Source organism: Haliaeetus albicilla, chromosome 14 (assembly GCF_947461875.1).
Source record: "Haliaeetus albicilla chromosome 14, bHalAlb1.1, whole genome shotgun sequence".
NCBI lineage: Eukaryota > Metazoa > Chordata > Aves > Accipitriformes > Accipitridae > Haliaeetus > Haliaeetus albicilla.
The window spans coordinates 38,084,620-38,105,566 of NC_091496.1; positions in this window are offsets into that span (position 1 = coordinate 38,084,620).

Below are 20,947 nucleotides of genomic sequence, written 5' to 3' on the forward strand. Positions count from 1 at the left end.
CTCGGCCGGCACCGAAAATATTTTCGACGGCGTGTTGGCCGGTGCCAAAATGTTTTCAACGGAGGCTCGGATGGCCCCAAAAATAGTTTCGACGGGACCTCAAACGGCGCCGAAAATATTTTCGACGGGAGCTCGGACGGCCCCGAAAATATTTTCGACGGAAGCTCGGACGGCCCCGAAAATAGTTTCGACGGAAGCTCGGACGGCCCCGAAAATAGTTTCGACGGGACCTCGAACAGCGCCGAAAATATTTTCGATGGGGGCTCGGTCGGCCCCGAAAATATTTTCGACGGGATCTCGGCCGGCACCGAAAATATTTTCGACGGAAGCTTGGCCGGCGTCAAAAATATTTTCGACGGGAGCTCGGATGGTCCCGAAAATATTTTCGACAAGGTTCTGACCGGCACCGAAAATATTTTCAACGGGGGCTCAGCCGGCACCGAAAATATTTTCGACGGCGTGTTGGCCGGTGCCAAAATGTTTTCGACGGAAGCTCGGCCGGCGTCAAAAATAGTTTCGACGGGACCTCGAACGGCGCCGAAAATATTTTCGACAGCAGCTCACCTGGCTCCGAAAATAGTTTCGACGGCAGCTCGGCCGGCTCCGAAAATATCTTCGACGGGATCTCGGCCGGCTCCGAAAATATCTTCGACAGGATCTCGGCCGGCACCGAAAATATTTTCAACGGCGTGTTGGCCGGTGCCAAAATGTTTTCGACGGAGGCTCGGCTGGCATCCAAAAGATTTTCGACAGGATCTCGGCCGGCTCCGAAAATAATTTCGACGGAAGCTCGTCCGGCGTCAAAAATATTTTCGACGGGAGCTCGGACGGCCCCGAAAATATTTTCGACAGTACCTCGACCGGTGCCGAAAATATTTTCGACGGCGGCTCGGACGGCACCGAAAATATTTTCGACGGGAGCTCGGCCGGCTCCGAAAATATTTTCGATTGCAGCTCGGCCGGCACCGAAAATATTTTCGACGGCGTGTTGGCCGGTGCCAAAATGTTTTCAATGGAGGCTCGGATGGCCCCAAAAATAGTTTCGACGGGACCTCAAACGGCGCCGAAAATATTTTCAACGGGAGCTCGGACGGCCCCGAAAATATTTTCAACGGAAGCTCGGACGGCCCCGAAAATAGTTTCGACAGGACCTCGAACGGCGCCGAAAATATTTTCGACGGGGGCTCGGTCGGCACCAAAAATATTTTCGATGGCGTGTTGGCCGGTGCCAAAATGTTTTCGACGGGAGCTCGGACGGCCCCGAAAATATTTTCGACAGTACCTCGACCGGTGCCGAAAATATTTTCGACGGGGTCTCGGACGGCACCGAAAATATTTTAGACGGGAGCTCGGCCGGCACCGAAAATATTTTCGACGGGAGCTCGAAAGCCCCGAAAATATTTTCGACGGAAGCTCGGACGGCACCGAAAATAGTTTCGACGGGACCTCGAACGGCGCCGAAAATATTTTCGATTGGAGCTCGGCCGGCACCTAAAATATTTTCAACTGGGGCTCGGCCGGCATCAAAAATATTTTCGACGGCATGTTGGCTGGTGCCAAAAATGTTTTCGACGGAGGCTCGGAGGGCCCCGAAAATATATTCAACGGGGTCTCGGCCGGCTCCGAAAATATTTTCAACGGGATCTCGGCCAGCACCGAAAATACTTTTGACAAGGTGCCGGCCGGCACCGAAAATACTTTCGACGGCGGCTCGGCCGGCTCCGACAATATTTTCGAAGGGAGCTCGGCCGGCTCCGAAAATATTTTTAACGGGTCTCGGCCGGCACCGAAAATATTTTCGACGGGAGCTCGGTCGGCACCAAAAATACTTTTGACAAGGTGCCGGCTGGCACCGAAAATACTTTCGACGGCGGCTCGGCCGGCTCCGACAATATTTTCGAAGGGAGCTCGGCCGGCTCCGAAAATATTTTCAACGGGAACTCGAACGGCGCCGAAAATATTTTCGATGGGGGCTCGGCCGGCACTGAAAATATTTTCGACGGGGGCCCGCCTGGCACCGAAAATATTTTCGACGGGATCTCGGCCGGCATCGAAAATTTTTTCAACGGGGTCTCGGCCGGCGTCCAAAATATTTTCGACGGGATCTCGGCCGGCCCCGAAAATATTTTCGACGGGATCTCAGCCGACACCGAAAATATTTTCGACGGAAGCTCGGCCGGTCCCGAAAATATTTTCGACAAGGTTCTGACCGGCACCGAAAATATTTTCAACGGGGGCTCGGCTGGCACCGAAAATATTTTCGACGGCGTGTTGGCCGGTGCCAAAATGTTTTCGACGGAAGCTCGGCCGGCTCCGAAAATATCTTCGACGGCAGCTCGGCCGGCTCCGAAAATATTTTCGACAGGGTCTCGGCCGGCTCCGAAACTATTTTCGACGGAAGCTCGGCCAGCGTCAAAAATATTTTCGACGGGAGCTCGGCGGGCAATGACAATATTTTTGACAGTACCTTGACCGGTGCGGAAAATATTTTCGATGGCGGCTCAGCCGGCTCCGAAAATATTTTCGACGGGAGCTCAGCCGGTTCTGAAAATATTTTCGACGGGATCTCGGCCGGCACCGAAAATATTTTCGACGGAAGCTCCGCCGGCGTCAGAAATATTTTTCACGGGAGCTCGGACGGCCCCGAAAATATTTTCGACGGGACCTCGAGCGGCGCCGAAAATATTTTCGAAGGGATCTCGGACGGCCCCGAAAATATTTTCAACAGGGTCTCAGCCGGCTCCGAAAATATTTTCGACGGGATCTCGGCCGGCAACAAAAATATTTTCGATGGCGTGTTTGCCGGTGCCAAAAATGTTTTCAACGGAGGCTCAGACGGCCCTGAAAATGTTTTCGACAAGGTTCTGACCGGAACCGAAAATATTTTAGACGGCGGCGTGGCCAGCCCCGAAAATATTTTCAAAAAGGTGCCGGCCGGCACCAAAAATAGTTTTGACGGAGGCTCGGCCGGCTCCGACAATATTTTCGATGGGAGCTCGGCAGGCACCGAAAATATTTTAGACGGGAGCTCGGCCGGCACCGAAAATATTTTTGACAGTACCTTGACCGGTGCGGAAAATATTTGCGACAGCAGCTCAGCTGGCTCCAAAGATATTTTCGACGGGACTCGGCCGGCACCGAAAATATTTTCGACGGGATCTTGGCCGGCACCGAAAATATTTTTGATGGCGTGTTGGCCGGTGCCAAAATGTTTTCGACAGAGGCTCGGACGGCCCCAAAAATAGTTTCGACGGGACCTCGAACGGCGCCGAAAATATTTTCGAAGGGATCTCGTACGGCACCGAAAATATTTTCGACGGCGTGTTGGCCGGTGCGAAAAATATTTTCGACGGGGGCCCAGCTGGCACCGAAAATATTTTCGACGGAGGCTCGGCTGGCATCCAAAAGATTTTCGACAGGATCTCGGCCGGCACCAAAAATATTTTAGACGGAAGCTCGGACGGCTCCGAAAATATTTTCAACGGGATCTCGGACGGCACTGAAAATATTTTCGACGGAAGATCCACCGGCGTCAAAACTATTTTCGACGGGAGCTCGGACAGCCCCGAAAATATTTTCAACAGGACCTCGACCGGTGGCAAAAATATTTTCGACGGCAGCTCGGCCGGCTCCGAAAATATTTTCGACAAGGTTCTGACCAGCACCGGAAATATTTTAGATGGGGGCCCGGCCGGCACCGAAAATATTTTCGTCGGTGTCTCATCCGGCACCGAAAATATTTTCGATGGGATCTCGGCCGGCACCGAAAATATTTTCGATGGAAGCTCGGACGGCCCCGAAAATATTTTCGACAGTACCTCGACCGGGGCCGAAAATATCTTCGACAGGATCTCGGCCGGTGCGTAAAATATTTTCGACGGAAGCTCGTCCGGCATCAGAAATATTTTCGACGGGAGCTCGGACGGCCCCGAAAATATTTTCGACAGTACCTCGACCGGTGCCGAAAATATTTTCGACAGGACCGCGAACGGCGCCGAAAATATTTTCGACAGCAGCTTGGCCGATGCCAAAAATAGTTTCGACGGGGGCCCAGCTGGCACCGAAAATATTTTCGACGGGGGCTCGGCTGGCATCCAAAAGATTTTCGACAGGATCTCGGCCGGCACCAAAAATATTTTCGACGGGGTCTCGTCCGGCTCCGAAAATATTTTCGACGGGATCTCGGCCGGCACCGAAAATATTTTCGATTGGAGCTCGGCCAGCACCGAAAATATTTTCAACGGGGGCTCGATCAGCACCAAAAATATTTTCGACGGCGTGTTGGCCGGTGCCAAAATGTTTTTGACGGAGGCTCGGACGGCCCCGAAAATAGTTTCGACGGGACCTCGAACGGCGCCGAAAATATTTTCGACGGGAGCTCGGCCGGCACCGAAACTATCTTCGACAGGATCTCGGCCGGCACCGAAAATATTTTCGACGGAAGCTCGTCCGGCGTCAGAACTATTTTCGACAGGAGCTCGGCCGGCTCCGAAAATATTTTCGATGGGAGCTCGGACGGCACCGAAAATATTTTCGACAGTACCTCGACAGGTGCCAAAAATATTTTCGACGGCGGCTCGGCCGGCACCGAAAATATTTTAGACGGGAGCTCGGCCGGCACCGAAAATATTTTTGACAGTACCTTGACCGGTGGCGAAAATATTTTCGACGGCAGCTCAGCTGGCTCCGAAAATATTTTCGACGGGAGCTCGGCCGGCTCCGAAAATATTTTCGATTGCAGCTCGGCCGGCACCGAAAATATTTTCGACGGGATCTCGGCCGGCACCAAAAATATTTTAGACGGAAGCTCGGACGGCTCCGAAAATATTTTCAATGGGATCTCGGGCGGCACTGAAAATATTTTCGACGGAAGATCCGCCGGCGTCAAAAATATTTTCGACGGGAGCTCAGCCGGCACCGAAACTATCTTCGACAGGATCTCGAAAGGCCCCGAAAATATTTTCGACAAGGTTCTGACCAGCACCGGAAATATTTTAGATGGGGGCCCAGCCGGCACCGAAAATATTTTCGTCGGTGTCTCATCCGGCACCGAAAATATTTTCGATGGAAGCTCGGCCGGTGCCTAAAATATTTTCGACGGCGGCTCGGCCGGCTCTGAAAATATTTTCGACGGGATCTCGGCCGGCACCAAAAATATTTTCAACGGAAGCTCGGGCGGCGTCAAAAATATTTTCGACGGAAGCTCGGCCGGCATCAAAAATATTTTCGACAGTACCTCGTCCGGTGCCGAAAATATTTTCGAAGGGAGCTCGGCCGGCACCGAAAGTATTTTTGACAATACATCGACCGGTGCCGAAAATATTTTCGACGGGACCGCGACCGGCGCCGAAAATATTTTAGACGGCAGCTTGGCCGGCTCCGAAAATATTTTCGATGGGAGCTCGGCCGGCACCGAAAATATTTTCAACGGGGGCTCGGACGGCACCAAAAATATTTTTGACAGCGTGTTGGCCGGTGCCAAAATGTTTTTGACGGAGGCTCGGACGGCCCCGAAAATAGTTTCGACAGGACCTCGAACGGCGCCGAAAATATTTTCGACGGGAGCTCGGCCGGCACCGAAACTATCTTCGACAGGATCTCGAACGGCGCCGAAAATATTTTCGACGGGAGCTCGGCCGGCACCGAAAATATTTTCGACGGAAGCTCGTCCGGCGTCAGAAATATTTTCGACGGGAGCTCGGACGGCTCCGAAAATATTTTCGACAGGACCTCGACCGGTGCCGAAAATATTTTCGACGGGACCGCGAACGGCGCCGAAAATATTTTCGACGGCGGCTTGGCCGGTGCCAAATATAGTTTCGACGGGGGCCCAGCTAGCACCGAAAATATTTTCGACGGAGGCTCGGCTGGCATCCAAAAGATTTTCGACAGGATCTCGGGCGGCACCAAAAATATTTTAGACGGAAGCTCGGACGGCTCCGAAAATATTTTCGATTGGAGCTCGGCTGGCACCGAAAATATTTTCAACGGCGGCTCGATCGGCACCAAAAATATTTTCGACGGCGTGTTGGCCGGTGCCAAAATGTTTTCGACGGAGGCTCGGACGGCGCCGAAAATATTTTCGACGGGATCTCAGCCGGCACCGAAACTATCTTCGACAGGATCTCGAACGGCGCCGAAAATATTTTCGACGGGAGCTCGGCCGGCACCGAAACTATCTTCGACAGGATCTCGAACGGCGCCGAAAATATTTTCGACGGAAGCTCGTCCGGCATCAGAAATATTTTCGATGGGAGCTCGGACGGCTCCGAAAATATTTTCGACAGGACCTCGACCGGTGCCGAAAATATTTTCGACGGGACCGCGAACAGCGCCGAAAATATTTTCGACGGCAGCTTGGCCGGTGCCAAAAATATTTTCGACGGGGGCCCAGCTGGCACCGAAAATATTTTCGACGGGGGCTCGGCTGGCATCCAAAAGATTTTCGACAGGATCTCGGCCGGCACCAAAAATATTTTCGATGGGGTCTCATCCAGCTCCGAAAATATTTTCGACGGGATCTCGGCCGGCACCGAAAATATTTTCAATTGGAGCTCGGCCGGCACCGAAAATATTTTCAACGGGGGCTCGATCGGCACCAAAAATATTTTCGACGGCGTGTTGGCCGGTGCCAAAATGTTTTTGACGGAGGCTCGGATGGCCCCGAAAATAGTTTCGACGGGACCTCGAACGGCGCCGAAAATATTTTCGACGGCAGCTCGGACGGCCCCGAAAATATTTTCGACAGGGTCTCGGCTGGCTCCGAAAATATTTTCGACGGGATCTCGGCCGGCACCGAAAATATTTTCAACGGAAGCTCGGGCAGCGTCAAAAATATTTTCGACGGAAGCTCGGCCGGCTCCGAAATATTTTCGACAGGGGCTCGGACGGCACCAAAAATATTTTTGACGGCGTGTTGGCTGGTGCCAAAATGTTTTTGACGGAGGCTCGGACGGCCCCGAAAATAGTTTCGACGGGACCACGAACGGCGCCGAAAATATTTTCGACGGGACCGCGACCGGCGCCGAAAATATTTTCGACGGCGGCTTGGCCGGTGCCAAAAATAGTTTCGACGGGGGCCCAGCTGGCACCGAAAATATTTTCGACAGAGGCTCGGCTGGCATCCAAAAGATTTTCAACAGGATCTCGGCCGGCACCAAAAATATTTTAGACGGAAGCTCGGACGGCTCCGAAAATATTTTCAACGGGATCTCGGCCGGCACTGAAAATATTTTCGACGGAAGATCCGCCGGCGTCAAAACTATTTTCGACGGCAGCTCGGACGGCCCCGAAAATATTTTCGACAGGGTCTCGGCTGGCTCCAAAAATATTTTCGACGGGATCTCGGCCGGCACCGAAAATATTTTCAATGGGATCTCGGGCGGCATCAAAAATATTTTCGACGGAAGCTCGGACGGCACCAAAAATATTTTTGACGACGTGTTGGCCAGTGCCAAAATGTTTTTGACGGAGGCTCGGACGGCCCCGAAAATAGTTTCGACGGGACCTCGAACGGCGCCGAAAATACTTTCGACAGGAGCTCGGCCGGTGCCGAAAATATTTTCGACGGGATCTCGGCCGGCACCGAAAATATTTTAGATGGGAGCTCGGCCGGCACCGAAAATATTTTTGACAGTACCTTGACCGGTGGCGAAAATATTTTCGACGGGGGCTCAGCCGGCACCGAAAATATTTTAGACGGGATCTCGGCCGGCACCGAAAATATTTTCGACAGAAGCTCGGCTGGCGTCAAAAATATTTTCGACCGGAGCTCAGACGGCCCCGAAAATATTTTCGACAAGACCTCGACCGGTGCCGAAAATATTTTCGACGGCGTGTTGGCCGGTGCCAAAAATGTTTTCGACGGAGGCTCAGATGGCCCTGAAAATGTTTTCGACGGGGTCTCGGCCGGCACCGAAAATATTTTCGACGGAAGCTTGGTCTGCGTCAAAAATATTTTCGACGTGAGCTCGGACGGACCCGAAAATATTTTCGACAGTACCTAGACTGGTGCTGAAAATATATTCGATGGGGTCTCGGCCGGCACAGAAAATACTTTTGTCGGCAACTCGGCCGGCTTCTGGCGCATCCATCATGTCGGTTTTGACAGTACCATCTTTTAACAGGCTGTTACGTTGGACTCCTCGGGGTCTGCCGTACAGCCTCCTTGCCTCAGTGTTTTGGACGCCGTAGGTCATCTTGCCAGATGGCACCTCCCGTCCGGGAGTCATTCTTCTTGCCGAGAGTTCTCTCTCTCTGAATCACCTTGTCGGTACCGTTCTGTGTTGTGTGTGTTTGTGCACGGGTGTGTTTGGCTTGGAGCTGCTCTTCCCTGGGATGTAGAGTCAGGGGCAGGTGGAACAGCGATAAGAGCCTATGGGTGAAACGTTGATGTCCCTTAATTCTTTAGGCAGGGGTTGTACAGTCATCTGGGATCGAGTAGGCATTGGTGGGCTGTGTGGACAGCAACGTTGAGATCTTTTTACGGAAATGATTGTAGGCTTGTGGCAGAGGCTGTTGAGGGGTGGTGAAGTGGATTTGAATCTCTAAGGTGTTGAGGCTTGCATGTGATGGGCTTAAAGTTTGGCCCCGGGTTTTTTGTTTGTTTTGGTTGTTTTTTTAAAATGGCTGGCTGTAGCTGGAGTACCGGTATTCCTAGATGGGATCAAGATCTCTGGAGTTGTTAAGCTCTTGCTCTGCATCCAGGCTGACGCGTTCAATATGGGGTTTTATTCAGACGCGGAGAGACAAGATGCGTGCCGCAGAGCGATGGAGGAGGGGAGCGGAGCGCCGTAAGGAGGTGGGTCTGTGAGTGGAGTCAGAGGGAAGATGCGGCCGGTGGCTCTGTGACTAGCTGATAGGGTTCTTTTTTCTTTTATTTGGAAGGGGCGAAGCAAGGGGCGAAGCGGGCCATCGGCACCGGAGGTGTCTCGGCAAGGTGAGCCATGATTGCCGGGTTAAAGGAACTGTTCCTTCGGAGGCGTCGTGTTGTTGGCCAAGTTGGAAGCATCCCCTGTGGTTTGTTTTTTGCAGGCAGTACGCGTGCCTTGACGTGGCAAGCTCTTGACGACAGAGTGGGGTGGTCGAGCGGCCAAGGTAAAGGAGTGGGAGTTGGGAATCGGTCCGGGCGGGCTGAGGTTTCGGGCGGCCTCTCGGCATGCGTCTTCTGCTTTGGCTTTTGCAGGTGGCGCACGCAGCCTCGGAGGGGCGAATTCGCAGGCCGACGAGCGGTCTGAGAAGGTGAGGTGGTTGTGGGCTGTGCCGGTGTTGAATATCGAAGTATTAGGTGGTTGCTCGGTTAAGCGTTTACCTTCTGTTTTGCAGGCGCTGTGCGGGCCACCTTTGGAATTGGATGAGCGTTCGAGGTGAGCTGTGGATTAGGGAGGAGGAGAATGGGCCTGGTGAGTCTCACGACGGCTATGCTAATTTTGTGTGTCCTGCTGTCTTAGGTACCATGAGTGATGATGGCCGCGGGGTCTGACTCTGGAATGAGCAGGTAAGCATAACGCTGTGGTGTCTGTGATTAAGTGGGGGGGGTTGGGAAAGTAGTTGGTGTTGGCTGATGGGTTACTTACTGCCTCTTCTGATTTTTGTTGCCTTTTTTTTTTTGTCTTCGCTGCAGATGATGAAGAGGAACCTGGCGACTGCCGGATCGTCCCAGTTAGCCCGTGTGATTTTTGCAGAGGATGGATTCGTACCCTTGGCCCTCTGAAAGCTAAGTTGAGGGACCCGGGCTGGGGAGAGGCTGGGAGGGAGGGACACAGCCGGGAATTGCAGGGAGGGGTTTTAAAGTTAGCGCAGGAGAGAGGGCTGTCCCAAAGCAGTCGCCTTTGCGCAGGCGAAGGGAGCGGGTTGCTTTTGAGCCCGAGACCAGCGCCTGCCGGGCAGGGCGGTTCCAGCCTGCGTCTGTGGTGGTGTGCAGTTTGTGTCGTCTGTCCTCTGTGGCTTAGACCTTCCTCGGACCTCAATGTCCTCGTTGCGCTTTGTGCCGGGGGAGCGCGGCATGCACTTTAGGCGCCGTCCCTAGCATCTCAAATGCTCTTACTCATCGGCCCGGTGCCAATCGGGCGCTTCTTTTCTTGCGTGCGGAGCTCTAAAGCGCGGATCGGTCTCGGCAGAGTCCAGTCGGTTCTTTTTGCGGCATTCTTTCGGGCTGCTTTGGCAGCTCGGCTCTCTAGCTGTCCGTTTTCTCAGACTGGGAGTTCTTCCCTGAACCTTGATGGTCCTAGGTCTTGATGACAGGCTTCTGGCGCATCCATCATGTCGGTTTTGACAGTACCATCTTTTAACAGGCTGTTACGTTGGACTCCTCGGGGGACACTGGAAGGGGAATATGCCCTAAAACCTACAAGGTCACAAGTGGTCCCAATTTTTACTGCACCTTCTCAGGAAGTTCCTCCTTTCTTAGGAAAGTTGACTGAAAGTATCTGACAGGGACCGGAGGGAGTCTCCCAGCACAACCTCTGGTTACAGCTAAACTGGGAGAACAGAAAATTGAATTTGAATTGACACTCGAGTCACCTTTTCAGTTTTAAATACCTTAGAGGGAGAGTTGAGTTTTGAAGAAATTGGTGGTGTCGGCGCAACAAGTGAACGAGCAACTAGACCCTTCTTTAAATCTTTAACAATGAAATTAGGAAAGCAACGGGTCACTCAGCAGTTTTTGTATGTGCCAAATTCTCCTCAAATCCTGTTAAGGAGAGATCTATTTGAGAACTTAGAGGCAGAAATTAAATTTAAAAATGGAGAGATTAAAACTTTAATTCCAGAAACTAAACGTATCGAAGCAGTGGCTTTGTTGTTAACAGGACGGTTACCGACAGCAGAAGATTATACCAGTCAAAGTATAATGCTGTAATTCCAATCGTCTGGACCGGGAAGTTCCTGGTAAATCCAAAAAGCAGAACCTGTGAGAGTTGATTTAAAGCCAGGATCGAATCCGGTAAGAATTAAACGATAGCCCTTAAAACCGGAAAGTCGGAAAGGGTTAGTAATGGTAATACAAAAATTTTTAAGATACAAATTGTTAATAGAATGGGAATCCAGATATAACACCCCGATCTTGCCTGTTAAAAGGCTAATGAAAAAGATGATAGATTAGTTCAAGACCTCCTCAGAGCAATAAATCAAATAGTACAAGATATTCATCCGGTAGTAGCAAATCCTTATACTTTGTTAACAACCCTAACGGAGAAACAAGAATGGTTCACAGTGTTAGACGGAAAAGATGCCTTTTTCCGTATTCCCTTGGATCCCAATAGTCAAGAGGTTTTCGCTTTGGAATGGGAAAATCCTGAGACTGGGAGAAAAAACACAATATACGTGGACAGTCTTGCCTCAAGGCTTTAAGAATAGTCTTACCGTGTTTGGAAATCAATTGGCACGAGAATTAGGGATTTGGAAGAAAGAAAATAATCAAGAAATCTTGCTGAAATATATGGATGATCTGTTAATTGTAGCTGAGACGGAAGAACAACGCACAAAGTTAACTATTCACTTTTTGAACTTTTGGGGAATCAGTGGATATCGAGTGTCAAAAGAAAAAACCAAATAACCCAGAAAGAAGGCAAACTTATTTGAGTTTTAAAATCCTAAAAGGACAGAGACAATTGGGAACTGAGAGAAAAGAGGCAATTTGTCGTCTCCCCGAACCTAAGACTAAAAAAATGAATGACGAGCATTTCCGGGAATGGTTGAGTGGTGTCACCTGTAGATTATAAATTGTGGCTTGCTGGCCCGACCTCTATAGGAGCAGCTCAAAACCTCAAACAATGGATTGGACCGATGCCGAGAAAGCTACTTTCCAAGAATGGAAACAGGCTGTAATAGGGGTGCCAGCCCTAGGCCTGCCAGATCTCACAAAGACACTTGAACTTTTTGCTCATGAAAGAAGAGGTATAGCTCTGGGTATCCTGGCCCAATATTTAGGGCCAAGTGGGCGAGCCGTGGCCTACTTCTCGAAGCGAGTAGGTAACGTGAGTCTGGGATGCTCTGGTCGTCCGAGAGCCGTCGCTGCAACTGTGCTACTGATCCAGGAAGCTCGTAAGTTCACCTGAGGACAAAGGATTAGAGGACAAAGGATTGCTGTACGTTTCCCATATGATAACTGCTGTGATAAAACAGAAAGGGGGGCACTGGTTATCCCCTAGCAGAATGCGGAAATACCAAGTGGCGTTGCTGGAACAAGAGGATGTTTACCTAAAAACTACTGCCACCGTTAACCCTGTTGCATTTTCAACAACTGATCAAGTTAAAGGAGAACTGGAACGTGACTGCTTGCAGACAATCGAAAGAGTTTACTCCAGCTGACTGGACCTCTGAGATGTGCCGCTAGAAGAAACAGATTGGGAACTATATGCCGACGGAAGCGGTTCCATCTGTGAAGGAAAACGTTTATCAAGATAGACAATAACTACCGAGGAGGTAATTGCGTTGCCAACTTTGCCTTCGACGATATCTGCCCAAAAGGCTGAATCGATAGCTCTTATTCGAGCTCTGGAACTAAGTCAAGGAAAGCGAGTCAACACTTGGACAGACTCAAAGTACGCTTTTGGAGTAGTACGTGCACACGGAGCGGTACGGAGAGAAAGAGGACCGTTATCTGCACGAGGAACCGCCATTCAGCGCGCAGAACAAATACCGAAATGGTGAGAAACCGTTCAAAAAACAACAGCAGTCACGATAATGCACTGCAAAGCACATCAGTTAGGTAAGACCGGTCCTAACGCAGGTAACCGACTGGCTGATAAAGCTGCTAAAGAGGCTGCGGAAAAAGGCATCCTAGCACTAGTTCCAGAGAAAAGTATAAAATTGCCTAAAGAAACTCCAAATTATAACGAAAAAGATGAAGAATTAATTATTAGATTGCAGGCTAACAAAATGAAACAGGATAGGCTGTAACACCGACAGGTCAAATAATAGTCCCACCCACAATAATAAGAGAAATTGCCCGAGCTGAACATCACAAAGTCTATTGGGGAACAGAAAGTGAAATACGACAAAGATTGTTTAAACAATTAGAAGCGGATGTGAAATTTATATATAAAAATATCCCCGAATCAGTAATAAGATCATCTTTGGGATTATGAAATAAGGAAATTTTTTAGGAGAATATTAGCAACTTGATTTTATAGAATTGCCTTGAAAAGAAGGATATATCCTAGTTTGAGTTGATATCTTTACTGGGTGGCCCGAGGCTTTCCCTTGTCGCACCAACAAAGCAAGGGAAGCGCTCAAAGTCTTGCTCAAAGAGATAATACCAAAATACGGGGTGCCTGTAGGAATGTCATCTGACAATGGCCCTCATTTTATAGCAAAGATTGTGAGACAAGTTGAGCAAAGTATTATCTATAGATTGAGACTATCACACCCCATATAGACCACAAGCAAGTGGGGGGGGAGAGAGACAGAGAGAGAGAGAATGAACTATACCCGTAAGCAACAGTCGAGTAAAATTTGTCAGGAAACCTCACTCCTCACATGGGTTAGAGCATTACCCATGGCTCTATTAAGAATCAGAGTATAGCCAGAAGAGAAAGAAAATTTAAGTCGTTATGAAATGTTGTATGAAAGACCATATCAGGAGTCCTATGTTCTGAGTATCTTGAGTGCCTTTGGAGATATGTTTTTAAAAGGCGTTATGATTTCTTGAAGCAATTCTTTTCAAGAACTTTGTCAGTAGGTCTCCACAGCTGGACCCTTAGAATTGGACGTAGCAGCGCATCCCTTCCGACCAGGAGACTGAATACATATATAAAATCACTGAGAAGCGGAAAGGACCGTATCGAGTCATTTTAACAACCCTTATAGCAGTAAAGGTCTGGGAGAAGAACCTTGGCTTCATTATTCAAGAATAAAGAAAGCACCAACAAGAAACCGGAAGTCTAAAGAAACTGGCCCTTTAAAACTGAAAACCTATAAGTAAGTTTCACGTTATCTGTTTGGGAAAACAGCTGTGTAAAGTTGATAATGTTGGGGTTGCTATTAGGAATATTGTCGAGGGCAATAATCTTTTTGTGTGTTTAGAGGGCGTATGCATTTTTTTTGAGGGGTTCTAAACATGAGATAAACAAAATGAAACAATTATTGTTTGAGCTATTAATCTTGAGATTAACCGTTTTTGTAATTTGGATTAAAAAAAAAAATCTAGTTTTGTAACTGATTCAAAGTTTTGTAAAGACACAAAACTTAACCTCAGTAACAGCCTGCCTTCCGATTCCAAAGTCAGATGAAAATCTAGTTCCGTGGAGAATACTGACATTGAATTTAACCAAAACTTGAGAAAAGATGCAGAACAATGAGAATCATTTTAGCAAATTAAATGGGATGGATTTAAAAGGCAATTTTTTTTTTTGAATTTGAAAGAAGGAATTGTAGCGTTGTGAATTATAACATTACCAAAGCATCCACCTCATGGACAAAAGAATTCATTTAATCGCCCTTCGGGAGAAACTTGTACAAGCACCCCTTGGGGCTGTCAGTTGCCAAAACCGTAGAGACAAGTGCAAAAAGGAACTTGGGATCATATTGAAAATATAAAACGATGTCTAGAATTTACTGGAGTTCCAGGATCCTTGTTAGAGCCACCCAGAGTCGGGACCATCTATGGAAATTTAGACTGGTTTAGACAACCAGAGAAAAATCACAGATCCTAAACAGAGCTGAGTGAAGGTTTATACTTGCAGCTCTTCTGACCCCAAACTCCAAAGACTTTCTCTAGTAGCTAAAGCTCCAAGATGGGGATGTATTTGTAGAAAGTATAATAATATTTGACATGATCTTTGGTCCCCTCTTAATAACGGAAAAAATTTAGCTTGGAGTTGACTGTATTAAAGGACAGGCGAAAAGTTCAGGCTTAACTGTTTGGGTGACTAGTGATGATATATGATCCACTCACCTTTTCATGAAGGAGAAAGGCAACTCGTGGACTTTAGACTTAATAACTCTATCCTCTCTCTGGAAGAAATCTCCCTTGTGGCCTCGCTGGTGGACCTGGGTAAATGGAAAAGATGATACCTGGCAATGGCCAAGTCTTAGAACTAAAATCAGAGGGGTATTAAAATCTGTATTTTGACCCCAGTTAACACCTCTTCCCCATCAGCTGACTCTTGACATCTTTCATTCAATCAAGGAAGTGCCTGCTGCTTAAGTTCACACTGGTGTTGAGGAGTTTTGTTCCGGATTTGGGTACCACAGCTGCGGGCCGGGGCTGGAGGAGCCGCAGGTGCGGGCGGTGAGGCTGATGGGGACGGCCGCTCCCTGGCCGGGGGGGCTGCCGGGGGAGGGGCCGGGGCGGGGCCGGTGGGAGCCCAGGCAGGAGCGGAGCGGAGCGGCGGCCGGGGTGCGGCTGCCCCTCGGGAGAAGGTGAGCGGGGCCGGGCGCCCCTCGGACCGCGAACGTCGGAGGCGGGGGTGGCCCGGGGGAGGTGGGGGCCGCCTGTGCCGAGGCCGAGCCCTGGGGACTCACGGGGGGGCTGGGAGCACGTGCGCGCGGGGGGGGGGGGGGGAGGCTCACAGGGCGGCTGTGACCACGTGCGCGCGGGGGGGGGCTCACAGGACGGCTGGGAGCACGCGCGCGCGGGGGGGGGGGTGAGCACGTGAGCGCGCGGGGGGGTGCTCACCGGGCCCCGTGGCGGGGCTGCGCAGTCGGCCGGCGGGTTCCGGGGAAAGCCCCGAGGAGGACGGTGGGGTCCGTGTCGGACGCACGGAGCGGTAGCGGGGCCGCGCCGTGCCGTGCCGAAGCGGCGGCGGCGGCGGGCGCTGCCCGGAGGCGGAGCCGGGCGGCGAAAGCGCGCCGGAGCTGCCCGGAGCGGCGCTGGGGGCTCGGCGGGAACTGCGGCTGCGCCGGCGTGGGGGTGAGCGGAAACGGAAGCGGCGTCCCCTCGGGGTCAGGCAGCGGGGCAGGCTGCCTCCCGGGGCATGCCGGGAGCTGTAGTTTTCGCGGACTCGGCGGCCGGGCGGCAGCGTGGCTCTCGGGCGCGGCGTAGTCCTGGCTGCCGCCGCGGCCCCCGGAGTCCGACCAGGTCAGCCTCAGGAGCGTTGCCGGTTTCGCGTGGTTTTCCGCGGGCTTCCCGCTGCGCCCGCTCCCCGACCAGCCGTGCGGACGCGCCTCCCGGGCGCATGCGCCGTCCTGCGCGTGGGGCAGCCCGGCGTTCGCTCGCCGGCTCTGACCCCTCCGGCGCATGCGCGGTCCCTGGGAGCAGCGTGGTGGCGCGCAGGGCGGGGGTCTCAGCGGCAGCGGGCGAGCGCCGGGACCGCGGGTGAGGCGAGCGATCCCCTCCGGCGGGGGCGGTGGCGGGGGGTGCCTCCTGGCCGCGCGGGGCTGGCGGGACGGGAAGCTGCGAAGCGGCCGCCGCGGCAGGCTCCCGGTCCGCCGGAGGCGAGCCGGGCCAGGGCAGCGGCGGGCAGTTCCCCGAGAGCCGATAGAAGGGAAGAGGGGACGGAGGCGGGCACCCCCCAGGCGCGGCCAGCGGGCGCCTCCCCGAGTCGCCGGAGCTCCCCCGGCGCCTTCGCTCGGCCCGTGCGGCTGCCCCCAGCTCCAGCCCCTCCCCTGAAGCCTGTGCTGTAGCCGCAGGCAGCCCCCGAGCCCTGTCGTGAGGGCAGCAAGCTGGCCCTGCGATGTTCTCGAGTCTCCCTGAACGTGGCTGCCGTTAGCAGCGGCGCGGGGAACGAGCGGCGTCTGCGGAAGCCCCTGCGGAAGGAGGGGCTCCGGCCAGGGTCGAGCTACGGTAATAACGGTCACTGCTGCCTCTTTCCCTCTCCCAGAGGCCACGCTGTGAGTGCAGTTGTCCGTTCGTCCCCGGGGATGCCGTTGACTGCAGCAGCCTCAGGCTTGCGTGGGCTGTCTCTGCCTGGCCTCCCTCTCCTCGAGGCGCGGGAGCACAGAGGGACAGGCGGAGCGCTTACTGGCTGTGGACGGGAGCTGCTGAAGCTGGAGAGGCCACAGAAAGGTAAAGAAGAAGAAACGGAAGGCCATCTGGCTGGCAGCTGCCTCCCGCTGCAGCCAAGAGAGAGCCTGCCTCTCTGGGTGTGGGAGGATCCCGCCTCGTAGTCCACAGCAGGTCAGACCGCCAGGGTCTGTATGCATGACCAGCAGCGCGGTATGGCCACGTAGCGAGCGAGCGAGGCTACGTGTCTAGGAGGCCTCATCTCGTAAGAGCTGCGAGGCGCTCGCGTGTTCCGTTATGTGGAGGACAGCCAAGCGACTGGAGTTACAGAAGAGCAAGGGAGGAGAGAAGGAGAAAGAAGCGTCTGAACTGGCAAGGTCTCCTGGCAGCTCCAAGAGCGAGAGCTGTGGTGAGTCCTGGGCCCTCGGGGCCCTGTCGCTCCTCTTGTGCCTCCCGGTCCCTCCCTCCCCCTCTCCTGACCCCCTCGCTTTCTCATGCTGCTGTGACGTTTGTTTGTTTGTTTGTTTATTTTGCTTCCCTGTGCCTCCTCTCTTCTGTCTATTCTCTTGTCCTGCTCCCTCTTCCTCCCCCCTGCCTCTCTCTCATTCGACTGCCCCCCTTTCTTTTTCTCTCTGCGTTCTTGTCCTGCTCCCTCTCCCTCTCCCCCCGCCCCATCCCCATCTTTGTCCTGCAGCCAGTCGCTGTTTTTTCCTTTTCCATCTCCTTGTCCTGATCTGCATCCGCCTCTTTCCCCGCCTCCCAATTTCTCTGGCCTGTTGCCCTGGCGTTCTTTTCCTCTCTGCGCCTGTACGTGCCGCTCTGTGTCCCTGCCTTCCTATCTCTCTTCTTCCTACTTTCTGTTTCTATCCCTTTGTCTTGCTCGCTGTTGCTGTTTATTTTTGTCATTCTGGATCCCACTGTCCCCGTCCTCCTTCCTGTTCATCTCTTACTCTCTGTGACCCTTTGTGCTGCTTCCTGCCCCTTTTTTATTCACCCTCCCTCTCTCTGCAGGGCTCCTGATACCTCTCTTTCTAAGTTTCCCAACCCCCTGTGCTTCTCACGGTCTCTGTCTCTGTCAGTCTCTCTCTCTCCCCCCGCCTCGTTCCCATTGTTCTTGTCTGTCACACTGTCTTGCTTCCTGTATCCCTTTGTCCCGCTCCCTGCTCGTATTCGTATTCCTCTCTGTCCTGAGGACCGTCCCAGTTTTTTATCTCCGTCCTGCCGCTGTCCTGATTTTTCCTTCTCTGCCATGTTCCCCGTCCCTTTTTCTGTCTCTTTTCCTCTGTCCCTGCTGCTTATTTCTCCATCTCTGTCCAGACCCCTGTCCCTTCCCCCCCCGCCCCGCCTTGCTGTTCCTCTGCCTTGCTTTCTTCCGCTGCCTTTTCTGTCTGTCTTTCTCTGCCCCATTCCCTCTCCCGCCCTTTCTAACTGTGTCCGCCTGTCCAGCTAGCTGTCGCTTCTTTCTTTTTTCTGTTCCTCAGTACTTTTTTCTTTTTCCGTATCTCTCTCCCGCTGCCCATCGCAGTTGGTTTTTTCCCCTCCGATGCTGGCCTGCTCTTTGTCCCTTTTGTCTCTCTGTGTCCTTCTGTCATGCTCCTTGTGTCTATTTAATCCCTTCATCTCTGTCCTGCAGCCCGTCGCTACTTTTTTTTTCCTCTTCCGTCCCTTCGTCCTGCTCCCCGTCCTTGTCTCTCTTTCCCTTGGTTCTGCCTCCCGTCCTTTTTTCCTTTCTTGCTCCATCTCTCTGTCCTGCTCCCTATCCCTCCCGCGCTCTCTCTGTTTCTGCGTCCTTCTCCTTGCCTTTCCCCACGGTGTCCGTCTTGTACCCTCTTTGGTTTTCTTGTTTTCTGGGTGGCTGGGCCCGGCTACCCGCGGGGGTGCTTCGGCTGGGGGGTTTGGGGTGGGGGCCTGGCCGTGCCGGTGATGGCGGGGAAATAAAGCCTGAAACGGCAATCGTGAAGCGACGCCCTGCCTGTGCTGGGGCTGCCCCGCAGAGGCGTGGGGCCGGGCCCTCCGCAGGTCCCGAGCACTCCCCGAAACTACGTGTGGGGCCCCGGGGGTGCAGGGCTGTGGGGTGGCTACGCTCAGCGTCGCCCGTGGGCACTGCAGGGTCAGAAACGGAGAACAAGTTTTCTGTTCCTGGGGCTTGACAACAGGCTCGCGTGGCTGATGTGGGGGCTCGGAAACAGACCGAGCTGCGCGGCTTTGGGCCCAGAAACAGAGGTCCGGCCCTGCGTGTTTGGGCCTTGAGAACGGGCTCAGCAGCTGGCTCCCAAATGGGCCCTGAGTCAGCTGGTGCGGGCTCCAAAAGCGGGAGCCGGCTTGGCTGGTTTTGCAGGCGGGTGGGAGGGTGTTGGGGGCTGCGGGGGAAGCGGGGGGCGGGCAGGGTGCGTGGACCCTCCCCGGAGATGGGGGTCTGGTTGTGTCGGACGCCGAAGTTTGGGAGTCCGGCACGCAGCAGGCCGAACTCAACATCTGTGATGGTCTGTGGGGGGGAAAGGCGCTTTTCAGACCCCACGTGCCCTCTTTGAGTCCAGCTCTTCTTTCTGCGCTGCTCAGAATAGTTGTTAAGTAATTAATCGTGCAAACTAACGAATATTTATTCGGCGTGTAACTCTGATGTTTAATCCCAATGCTCCAGTTTTGACAGCAGTTGATATACAACCTTATGGAAAGCCCAGACCGTTGCACGTAGCTGGAGCTTGTAAGGAGAAGCAGCTGAAATCAGCCGGAGCTTCAGCGCGGAGCTGGGGCTTCAACAAGCCAGAACTGTAGCAAGCGGGAGCTGGAACGAGGCGGGGTATCCGCTGTCTGGAGCGTGCGTTAGCCAGAGGCAAAAGTACCTGCGGCTGTAACGAGCTGGAGCGTCTTTTCGCTGGAGCGTCCGTCGGCCGGACGGCGCTCCCAGCACGGCGGAAGAGCGGCCGGGCGCAGGCAGGGCTGTCCACAGCAAGCCGCTCCGAGCGGCAGGGAGGTGAGTTGTCCTTCTGTCAGCGGGGAGCCCAGCCTCTTCTGTCGGGGATGCAATCCACGCCACGCTCCTCTCTCTGCATGGAGGGTCTCGCTCGGTCCGTTCCAGCAGGCAGAAGCGAGGTGGGGGTCTCCTGGCTCTCCTGGGGCAGCCCCCCCTGCAAGGGGGTGCGGGCGAGGTGTCGTCGTCCCCTCGGTACCGGGCAAAGGGGAGAGAAACCGGCCGGCGGGAGCTCCTGGGGTGCAGAGCCCCTCCGGCAGAATCCTCCCCTGTCTTTTCACCGTTGGCTGGGTGTGACAAGCAGGTTCATTTCTTTGTTTCCTCTTTTCCCAGTGTCATCTTCCGCATCACACAAAGAAAATCCTGCGTGGTTAATTCCGCTTGCTGCTCAGGTAGTCGCACGTGTCGGGCTGGGGGAGCGGAGAGAAACACTTGCGAGTTCGAGGGCACTACAGATGCTCCACGTTAAACCCACAGGGAAGGCAAATTTGCTGCTAGTGCAGAAAAGCTGATGGAAAAATTGCTGTTTAACAGATCGTGCCCTGTTCCTGAACTGGTCCCTTGATATGTTTTTGTTTCAGGTGAAAGAATGAAATTTTTTGTCTGGTAAATTCAGAGCTGCCTGTTAGCTTCTTCAGGGTCGAGTGTTTCTCTTCTCTCTGTTCATACTGATTTGATGGGCAAGTTGGAAATAGCCTTTTACTTTTTTTATGTATAACTGAATTTTTAGGAATATGTGGTGTCCCCGTAGTTCATTTTTGAGCACCTAGATGCCAGCAGAAATGTAATGAGTGAAACATGATGGAAACTGGTACTTAAACTTGATTTTTATTTGATTTTTTTTTTCCTTCCCCATGAAGAGTGTTGATGGCATTTTGTCCCGTGGCACAATCCCCATTCCGTTCAGTGGAGTCTTCAGTCTAGGACTTTTAAGTAAAAAAGTTTGTCCTTCCAAAAAGGGACTAGTCATTCATAGGACCGAGGCATAGACTTGGAGAGTCGCTTAAGTACGTGATCGGAATTAAAGCCAACTTTCAGTTGATGTTGCTGCTGTTGGTCTTTGCTTTCATTGATTTCTCCACCACTCCCTC